Genomic DNA, 12,282 nt, shown 5'->3' on the forward strand with positions numbered 1-12,282 from the left:
TCTGTTTCTATGTACTTACCCATATATATATATATATATATATATATATGCATATATAAATATATATATGCATCTCTTTCTTGTACTCTATCTCTTGCTCTTTTTCACTCTCTCTCTCCCACTCTCTCTGTATATATATATATATATATGTATATATCTGTGTATATGTATATATGTATGTGCATATATATGTGTGTGTGTGTATACATATATGTGTGTGTATGTATATATATATATATATATATATATAAACACATATATGTGTGTGTGTGTGTGTGTGTGTGTGCATTATATGAAAACAATAATTTTACCTCTACAGATGCTATCTGTTTGGTCTTTCAAAGAAAATATATGGTTGTAAAATATAATTGAAATAAAATTTCAGCTCTCGCTATATGTATATATATATATATATATGTACATAATGTTTTCCTTGTTTTTTTTTTCCTTTAATACTTTCTACAAAATGATGCTTTGTTGCCACACTCATATATGCTTTTCAAATCATCTTCTGTCCAAAATTTTCATGAATATGTTATAAGAAAATCATTCTCACATTAATATAATAATCAACAGTTGATCAATTGTCAGTGTTTCTCTTATATTTCTCTCTTCTGGCATCTAAACATTCTCTGTTTTAATCTTCCTATAGGACTGCATCATTCTCAGTCTATCACTTCCTTACTCCCCCTCTCTCCTTTGTGGTTGTTTTACCTCATTGTGAACACCCTATGTTATTGCACCTAGCCATTTCTGATGCCCTACATATTGATGTACCTAGATCCTGATGAATCCTAAAACTAATCACTTGCATGCTGATTTCATGAGTAGGCGCAGGAGTGGCTGTGTGGTAAGTAGCTTGCTTACCAACCACGTGGTTCCGGGTTCAGTCCCACTGCGTGGCACCTTGGGCAAGTGTCTTCTGCTATAGCCTCGGGCCGACCAAAGCCTTGTGAGTGGATTTGGTAGACGGAAACTGAAAGAAGCCCGTCGTATATATGTATATATGTATATATATATATATATATGTGTGTGTGTGTGTGTATTTGTGTGTCTGTGTTTGTCTCCCCAACATTGCTTGACAACCGATGGTGGTGTGTTTACATCCCTGTAACTTAGCGGTTCGGCAAAAGAGACCGATAAAATAAGTATTAGGCTTACAAAGAATAAGTCCTGGGGTCGATTTGCTCGAGTAAAAGAGTAAAAAAAGGAGTAAACGTTATTATCAAGATGATACCCATGGTGCATGTTCAGATCCACTTACAATAATCATTGTAAGACCAGCACTATTCTCTCTCTCTCTCTCTCTGTACTGCTCATATGCATGGCATAATGTTGCAGTAACAGAGACACACACACACACACACACACATTTCCTCAAGTTATTGATGTGCAAGTAGCTTTTGCAATGTCAGTGCATCTAACTGATTAAACCAATAGATCATCTCTAAATAACATTGAGAATGATATCAGAATACATCATGTACAAATGATATCTGAAAAGAGTAATACGTCTACATCTACAGATAGTTATCAACAATTAACTATATCTCTGTTTAATCAATATCTGCAAGTTGGTTCTGTTAACGTGACACCCACAAGCTGTTTGTGTGTTGTCGACTTGTAATTAGTGACTATCTAGTCATCCTTTATAGACTTCCAAATACTCTATCATAAGCACGGTAGATGATGTGACAGTCTCATAGGAAATAATAATCTATAAAGGTTGCTATTATCTAAACAACAATTAACAGCCTTTTCTTGTTAGCTTATTTGTCAAAATCTATAGACTGAGGTTGTCTATTCACTCAGCGTTTACACTATTTGTCTGTCTGTCTCTCTGTCTACTCCTGTAAACATAGAGAGACCATGTGTAACTTGTCAACAGTTACTAACTCTGCATTTTTATATACTAACAATCTATAGTCTGTGTCTTTATGTCTACATAATCATATTCTCATCAACTGAATGTTTTTAAATATTAATCAATAAAGAGCTTCGTTTCATTCACTTAAGCTCATCTGTTCTATGACTTTCCAAGGCCTGGCTGTGTGGTTAAGTAACATTCTTTGCAACCACATAGTTTCAAGTTCAGCTCCACTGCATGGCACCTTGGGTCAGTGTCTTCTACTATAGCCTTGGGCCAACCAAAGCCTTGTTAGTGGATTTCGTAGATGGAAACTATGTGGAAGCATGCTGTGTGTATTTACATGTGTTTGTGCATGTATTTGTGTGTGCCTTTGTAGTGCCTCAGTATGTCCGTAATCCAGTGACTAAAACAAGTGAAAGAGATTATATATATATATATATATATATATATATATATATACACACACATACATACTTGCATACACATGGTCAGAATTGACCATATGGCTGTACCTTTCTACACAGGTCAGGCATGGCCAACATATTTTTTGCAGAGGTGTAGCAATTATTGCCTGCACACACATACATCCCTTGTCTCACTATGATTTTGATGTTGTCCAAAGAAAAGTCTGCCACTTCACAGCCAAAAGAGACTGGCTCCAGTCTCATGAAAATACAAAGATCTTGAACAGATGTCATGATACATCTTGTATCTTGTCATATCTTCTGACAGTTCCACCAAACTTCTGCCCTGGATTAGTATCTTTTTTTATCAATCCTGAAAGATTGAGATGTAAAGTTAACTTCGACAATATTTGAACTCAGAACAGCGAGTGTTGGAGCAACTACCATGAGATATTTTATCCAACACTGAATTGACTCTTTAACATTTTCATATTGTCTATAAATCCAGGTATAATTTTCCCTCTTTCAATTTTCATTAATGAAAATTGATTAAAGCTGCCCATCCTTTTTGTGATAATACTGCAATAATCTCTAACAGGCAATGGCAACCATTTTCAAGAAGCAGGCTGCATGAGACATGGCTTACCATCAAGTGAGATGCACTACTAAGATAATTCAAAGAAATTTTCCATTGGCATACTATTCAGAATGTCCTACAGGCTGCAGTTTACTTTATGACTCATCTAAAACATGTTCTTTCAGTTTTTTAAAAAATACTTTGAGTTGTTTTTAGAAAATAGGGTTGTGTGCTTTTATTTTTCCAAAGAAATCTTTTTACTGTAATTCATAGACAGAGAAGCAATAAAAAATAAAAAAAACTTACTTTTTTATCGGCAAATCACTTGATCAAGTGAGCCATTTGGGATAACGTTGAAGAAGTCTGTTTTTATGTTGTGTAGCTTGGAGCCTGTCAGCTTAATGGAGTTCTTTCCTGAAAGTTAGAAGAGTGCATCTTCTTGGTTATCCAACCCACAAGAAAGAGCACCTGAAATCCCTCTTCCTAAATTATGCCCCAACGTCTTAAGAAAGAAAGGACACATTAGATAATGTAGTCCTAGATATACTATGTCTGAAAAAAGTGAAACAGATCAGAGTTGATCTGATAGCTAACAACTACTACAATTCACAGAAATAGTTTTATGTTGTGCAGTTTGCTTTGGATTTTTCTCAACTTTGTAAGTATTGAATGAGTTCCCTCAAAGAAACCACATCAAAAAATGCAACAGGATTTTCTTCCAAACCTAGGAGTTATATAACAAGAGTCTTGTTATATGATGAAAAAAAAACAAAAAAACTCAGAACACACATCCAAACAAAATGCTGCTAAGCATTTTGCTTGTTGTGCTAACGATTTTGTCAGATTGTTGCCTTAAAAATAATAATAATCCTTTCTACTATAGGCACAAGGCCTGAAATTTGTGGGGAGGGGACTAGTCGATTACATCAGCCCCAGCATTCAACTGGTACTTAATTTATCAACCCCAAAAGATTGAAAGGCAAAGTCAGCCTTGGCAGGATTTGAACTCAGAATTTAGCAACAGATAAAATACTGCAAAGCATTTCACCCAGAAAGGTTACGATTCTACCAGCTTGTTACTTTTGGTTTCAAATTTCACCAGAAAGACAACAATTTATTGTGGGAGGGGATAAGTTGATTTCATTGACCCCAGAATTTCACTGGTACTTAATTTATTGACTCCCAAAAGGATGAAAGACAAAGTTGACTTCAGTGGAATTTGAACTTAGAATGTAGCAACAGGCAAAATACTGCTAAGAGTTTTGTCCAGCATGCTAATGACTGCCTTAATAATAATGATAATAATAATGATGATAATAATAATAATAATAATAATAATAATAATTTTATTATTATTTAAGGTTCACCTTAATTTTATTATTATTAAGGCTTACCACCTTAATAATAATAGTAATAGTAATAATAATAATGATAATAATAATAATAACAACAACAACAACAATAATAATGTTATTGCAGTGTTAGTCTAATTTTAATTTCAACAATTGTATACACTTTGCTTGTGTAATGTAATTTTTGAAAGTCGTTGACATTAACTACTTGTAAGTTTTGTATAAATAGACTGTCAGCGAAGCATTGTAAATGACATTTTCTCAATAATTAAATCGAAAAAGAAAATGCCTGCATGAAGTGACGACTGTTAATCACTTCTTCACCATATCATGAATTGACAAAGAGGAACTGGAACCGATAATTTCTATTGGCTAAATTTCCACAATTTGAAGTGATAAAAGACTTCAACGAAAAATTAGATTGCCGGTGAGAAAAGCAATCCTAAATCAGGTGATAATTCTTTAAATTACAGCCTTAGATGGCAGAAAATCTAATCTGCCACACATTCGTTGCTAATTTGCTAATTAAACAAAATCACTTCATACATACATACATACATACAAATATATATTTATATATATGTGTATATATATATATATATATATATATATATATATATATATATATATATATATATATATATATATATATGTATCATGTAACACACTATAGATTCTATTAGAGCACCTATGAATATCATTAGTAGCTATTCTTTTTTGTATAATTGTTTTGAATGCCTTAGTTCATTTAATTGTTTGAATTAAGAACAGGAATAATAAGTCTTCGTACAGGACTCCAAGAGATATATGCATCACCATAGGCTCAAGCATTATTCCTATCAGCATTGGTAGGAATGCCTTTTCTAGGATTCTTAATATTGTTTTGGACACTTTATGTTTATAGCTAAGGAGAGTGGAAGTGATATGTTCATGCTTTTCCTGTTTGCTCAATTTCATCATCTTTAAGTACTGAAAGATTTCAGCAAAAAACATGATTTGACAATAAGAAAAGCAATATGGAACCAAATGATATTTAACCAAATGCCAGTCATATGTAGCTGCAAATATTTTGATAAACGTAATTTTTTGCACATGATGGAATAATTGACAATATATTCAATGAGAACAACTTTGGATAGAATTTATTTGCCCTCTTAGAATTATATGGATTATTATTAAGGTTTAGAAAAAATAAAGCCCTCATTTCTATACAACATGTTTCAATATTAATCAACCGAACATTGACATTTTAAAACACAAGAATTTGTTCTGTAAGCATTCATATCAGCACAACAAAAAGTGTATGGTAATTAGGATATTTCTGAGATCAGTTTAAGAAATACAAGATCTTTTGATTTATCTTCTCTACAAAGAGAGAGAGAGAGAGAGAGAAAAGCCTACCCAAAGATCGTCATGAGAAAAGGAAACTAACATTAATTAGAGGCTGTAATTTTTTCTGGTCGGTAAATTTAACCTATAATTATTAAAAGTTAAATAGCATTTACAGTTATGTAAACGTTAAGAGAACGTTTATGAGTTTTATAAATCTAGTATAGACCAACAGATGGTGCAAGAGTACACAAAAGTGCTTAGTCATAATAGAGTTTGATTAATAAAGAGTCTATGCTTGTACAAATTTACTGGCAGATAAAGCTTATAGGCCAGACATTGTGGTTAGAGAGTAATAATGCTTAGTTATGGGAATTTCAATACCAATAGGTGAAATGATTTTGAAAATATTTGAAAAAAATGATGTGGTTAATTTGAATAATAACAATAATGCTTTCAAATTGTGGCAGTGGGTTAAAAATTTTCAATGGAGTGGGCAAGTCAAATACATCGACCCCACTCCACCCAAAAAGTCGACCTCAGTGGCATTTGAATTTAGGATGTAAAACCGGAAGAAACACTGCTAAGCATTTTGTCTGGGATACTAACGATTCTGTCAGCTCATTGCCTTAATAATAATAATAATAATAATAATAATAATAATAATAATAATAATAACAACAACAATAATGACAATAACGATTTCTTTATTGACCACAAGGGCCGAACACAAAACAAATTGGGACAATACAATACAAGGGGCGACAAGTGGGGGTGTTGAACAATGACAAGTATACAATGAATAACAATAACAATTAAGAAAATTCTAACAAAAAAATCCCCCAATAGGGTGGGATGGGAAGATCCGCCCAGGGCCAACCAAGGCACTCCACACATCCTGGCCACCCTGACCACCCTGACCACCAAGAGTACCTCAGGCAAGCACCCCTCTTCCCCTCAACCATTCCGGCCAATAGGCAAATGTTCAGAGTAGGCCCATCCTCAAGGCCAGCAATTTCGTTTCGGTGGTGGTGGTCGTTAGTCGATTGCACGGATTTCAGTACTTGAGAAGTGCTTTAATTTAAAGGTTCCGAAAAAGATAAAAAGGCAAGGTTGATCTCAGTAGGATTTGTACTCAGAACATGTAAAGATTTGGAAGAAATGCCACTAAGCATTTTATCTGACACACTTCCAAACGTCTGAAGAAATCCGGTTGTCCTATTCCTGTTGGAGCATAAATAGCCATCAGTCTGAGAGCACCCCCGTCACTACTGTTCACATCAAGGACCACTAATTTGCTTTTTGGGTCCATGAAGATAGTGCTTATCTTGAGATTCAAAGCTCTCTGGAACAACATCACAGTTCCTACCCCATTCCCACTTGACATGGAGACAAATAAATTTCGTATCCACCGAAAATGGGTATAAAAGCCGGTCGGTCTGAGAGTCTGGTTTCACTGATAGCCACTACATTTACACTTAGTAACCCAAGGTCGTTGCGTAGATGGCCTTGTTTCCAGGGCAACACAAGGTCTCGTGCATTTGTACTGCCTATTTTGAGCGAGTCTATATTTATTGGAGAGGAGGAGAATGAAGAGAATCACTTAACCTATTTCTGTGCAGAGACATGTTCTGTCCTCACCATTTGTGAGTGTTTCCACAAGCATTTCTTTTCACAGCCTTTTATTTATGGTCCTACGGAAATCTCCCATTCCTTTGACATATTTTGCTTTCAATATGTTGTAAGTTTGATGCATTAATTTTATAATTTTCATGTGAATAGGAATGTTGTGCGATGATGCGATGTAATGAATGCATATTTTTGATTTCGTTTTATTAAGTTCTTGCTGTTGGTATCTATGGCCGTGTAAATTAGATATGCCTTGTGAGGATTATTCATGTTGTTGGTCTGAATTGCTATGAATTTTCATTTGTTGAAGTGTTTGCGATGTTGGTGGTGTTTGTAGTACAGCAGATGTTTGTAACTGCTTTTGTGTAGGGTGTGTGGGTGTGCGATGGTCTGTTGGTTTCTCTGTACCCTTCTCTGTTTTTAGTCTTGTACTGCGTGCTTTTCATTTTGTAATAGTTTTCTTTTGCTTTTCACCAGGACCCATTTTGGTGGGCTTCCAAGACTGTTTTCCTCGCTAGACAAGTTTTCGCTGTCGAACAAATCTGTTGCCGGGTGGGGATGCGGGGTATATTCGCACACTCGCGCATTTCTAAGCTAGTAGTCAGATCGAGTGGTGTGACTAATCCTTCTCTTGGTTGCGATTGAATAGGGGTTATTTTAATTTTTCTCGGGTGTGGTTCTGATGTTGTTGAATGGATTTCTTCTGCTGCTCTTTCTGCTGATGCTGTTGGTGTTGGTGTTGCTGTTGTTTTTGTGGCTGTTGTTGTGTTAAAGGTGTCTGCAGCAGCGGTTTTTTCTTTCCTTTGCATGGGGCAGAAAGCCTTTAAATGGTTTGTTTCGTCAGAAATGTGGAATCTCGGTTTTCTGTCCTCTACTGCTACAAACAACAGTGTTCCATAAGATAGGTTGACCAGGTCAGGGATGGCTTCGATACTTTCAGATCTGTGTGTAACCACACTTCCATGTCCGTGCTTGACCGATTCTCCTTTCCCAATTTGTGGACTTGCAAACTCTGCTTTGTTTACTATGCCGTATAATACAGCTGCAGCTACCAGCAAAAGATGTCCATTTCTGGTGGTATCTTTTCTTCCTCATCCTGAAGAAAATTCTAACTGGGCCTTACCTGCAAGATCATGCACTGTTTATTTTGATATGAGATCGCCACGTCGCGCACATATGGTTGTAATGCATATGCCTGGTGTACTCTTATCAGACGAGTAGTCATGATCGATATACTGGGCTTCGTATATTTTACCTCAGTGTCACTTTGATGGCATGCACTGCTCTCTCACTCAACAACAACAACAACAACAATAGCAACAACAACAACAACAACTAAGTGTTTCGGTTTTAATAATTTTTTATATCGTAATAAACAGGAAAAAATGTACGATATAAGAAAAAAACAACTACTTATTTTTATCCGTTCAGCTCTTTTTTTTTGAGAATATCTGGATATTGTAGGAAGTAAGGTAAAAAAAAAAGGGTTAAAAATATAAATGAAAACATTTAAACAAATATCTTCAACTCAACTTTCAGAAAAGCTACATTTGCTAAATTAAAAAAAAAAAAAAAATCACATTATCATTGGTTATTTCCATTGTATCATGTATCTATGAACGGATCGTTATCAATTTGAAAGTAATCCAGATGGTTCTATGAATCAGAATGTATTCAAATGATGGTCGTTCTCGTTGTTTTCGACGTATGAATGCTTGAAGGAGATGATTTGAAGATAAAGAATTAAAAAAAAAAAAAGAAAGAAAGAAAAAGAGACAAGTTTTTCAAATATTAATAATAGGCGCAGGAGTGGCTGTGTGGTAAGTAGCTTGCTTACCAACCACATGGTTCCGTGTTCAGTCCCACTGTGTGGCACTTTGGGCAAGTGTCTTTGGGTACGTGCTGTGGTTTGCTGTGATGCTCTTATGGTTACTGTATTGAAAGTGTTATTATTATTATTATTATTATTATTATTATTATTATTATTATTATTATCATTATTATTATTCGAAAGAGAATATAATCACCGAAACTATAAATAAATGCATAAATATTGTTGCAGCGCTCTTTTTCCTCCCCCATATTTTACTACAAGCATTGTTAATTTTTCGATGTAGAAAAAAAAAAAAAAAAGGCCCTACCCCTTAAGCCAAAACACTGCAAGTATGTGTCATCGCTTTCTGCCAACAATAATACAAGTTACTTCAAAAACACTCCATAAAGTTATCAAGAATAATTTACATCATATGACATACATGCGTACTTACACACACGCACACACACGCCCCCTCACACAAACACAAATATATACATACAGATATATATATACACTTAAATATATTGTATATATATATATGTATGTATGTATATATATATATATATACACTTACATACGTACATATATCTATAGATATAGATATAGATAGATCGATAGATAGATGTAAGTATGTATTTTTGTCGATGACAATATTACAAACTGGTTGAGTAACCATATATTACAGGGACAGCCATACAGGATCTGCTCTTAAGACACTTCACTTTGTGCTGTTTTTATATTTTTCTAATATTCATAATAAACTTTGAGTATGTATATCAATTCGCTCTCTCTCTCTCTCTCTCTCTCTCTCTCGGTCTTTCTCTGTCTCTTTCTTTCTCTCTCTCAGTTTTCCTCTCTCCTTCTCTCTGTTTTTCTGTCTCTCTCTTGCTCTCTCCCCTCTCACCCTCTTTCTCTCACTCAAACACACATAAAAACACCCACATGCTGTATTTGTACATGCATACAAAAATATGAGTAGAACTATTTAATATATGTATAATATGCTTCTCAGTAGAGTATAACTATAACTATATATACAGTATATATATATATATATATATATATATATGTGTGTGTGTGTGTGTGTGTGTGTGTATTCATACATGTCTATGTATTTAAACACATATACATGTATTGAAAAATGCATACATTGGTGTGCATATATGCATTGGTTGCATTTTTATGCATGTATATGTATATAAGAGTATATATGTATTCGCTTGAATAATTACAAAACATAATTGTTTTCGCAGCAAAACGCTTAACCATAAGTAATTTTAAAAAGTAGTGTCTATTTGCATTTGTTGTAGTAGGAAAATACTTTAATTTTTCCAAACGAATTATTATTCGATGGAGAAGTAAAAATATAAGATTTTAGGAGATGAAAATATTTCTATGTAACATACGTTTCTGAAAATCAACACAAAAATTAAAACGCCAAATCAATGTAACATTAAATTGTACATTAAATTCCGGTTTTAGCTTTAATTATTTTGTTCTTGTATTTGAATTTGTTTTTAAGCTGACAACACAAACACACACACACACACACACACACACATGCGTGTATGTATGTGTGTATGTCCGTGTATATGCGTTTGAGTGTTTGTGTAGATGTACGTGTTTGTGAGGATGTGTGCGCGTGTATTAAAAGTTATGTGCATCTATGTACACACACACACACAGACATATATGTATATGTATGTATATACACATGTGCATGCACACATGCTTGCGTATACATATGTTTATGTATATATACGTGTCTGTGTGTGTGTGTATAAACACCGCAAAATACCGGAAAACTCCCAGAAACAAAACATATTGTAAACTTAATAATAGGTGAGAATTAGCAATCCTCCTCGCTGTTATGATAATCATGGTGATAAAGATGACGAATTGTTAGTCAGAACATCGAACAGAAAGCTTTGCTGCATTTGTTCCAGAACTCGTTCCGCGCTTAAGGTTCAAATCCCGCCGAGGCCAAATTTGCATATCTTTGCTTCTCTTTTATCTGTTTTTCTCTCTCTCACTGAACTGGCTTCGTAAAATTCACTTAGTCGCCCCATAAATCTTTGTGAACTCGAAATAAAAATTATACTCATAATGACCAAGAACTCCACTGCGACACACAGTCCTTCTCATGATATTCAAATCATTAGACAGATCTTATGACCAATAACGTGAAAAGAAGGCATGCCCAGCGTGTGCACTCTTTCACCCCCTTGGATTTCATTGTTCTGTTTAATTGGGAATTTTCCAGATCAGGGAATCGCTCTATCTTGTATAACATTGAACATTCTCATCAAAGTACCCTCTATTTTTCTGGCACGTACAGTGTTGTCTTTGTCTCAGTGAGAACTTGTATATATTGTAAGTCGGTATTATCCCTTAAGAAGAAAATCGAGCTTTCATTCTGCTGCCACAAGCAGGACTTTCTATACGCCATCTTTAAACATTATCTATAAATACCATTTCATAAGCTTTTATCGCATACATATAGCCAGAGCCCATCGCTTTCTTTTGCATGAGATCTGAACTGTCTTCTCGCTAGTTATTGGCTGTTAATATTCACCGTAAACATTTGTTGATATCTACACAAGTCTTCTCTAAACCTTCATAAAACTTATGTTGAATATCATGATTTCTGATCAGGACAAGGAAGATTACTTCCGTTCTAAGTTCATTGGTCGGCGGTTACGAGTCCCATCACCAACCAGTAGCATTTTTACTCAGTAGCGTTCAGTCGTCATCCGTTGGAAGCCACCAAAAGTCAACAGCTACCAGTCCCTCCAAGTCATCTGAACACGCCAGTGAGAACAGATAGTGATTATCGTCCTATAACAATCACCCTCACTTAGAAACTGTGAAAAATTTTGTCTCATTTCCGTGAAATTTGAAGGCAAAGTTAATACATACACACACATGTATACATACATATTTAGTAGAAAGTGGGTTATACATCTTTAGATGTATACCTGACTTTCCTACTATAAAATTAGAATATAACGGAACGCTGAACTCCAGACTATCAATTTAAACAACATTTTATTTAGGTGGTAAATATATACATCTTTACTTCTTGTTGTTACAGCTTCCGTGTGTATGAGCATAGTTGTTGGGACGTGGGTATGCAGTTGCGAGCGAGCTGTCGAGTGTAAGTCCGAAAGATGTAGAGAGACAGCTTAACACGTCCAATGCTCATGGTCGGCCGACCGTAAAAGAGGTAGAATTAAGCGGGAACGCTTGCTTGTTTAATTCCACGCATGCGTGAGACTACGCATGCGCACGGTGTTACTACACAT

The sequence above is a fragment of the Octopus bimaculoides genome, chromosome 12 (genome assembly GCF_001194135.2).
Source record: "Octopus bimaculoides isolate UCB-OBI-ISO-001 chromosome 12, ASM119413v2, whole genome shotgun sequence".
Lineage (NCBI taxonomy): Eukaryota > Metazoa > Mollusca > Cephalopoda > Octopoda > Octopodidae > Octopus > Octopus bimaculoides.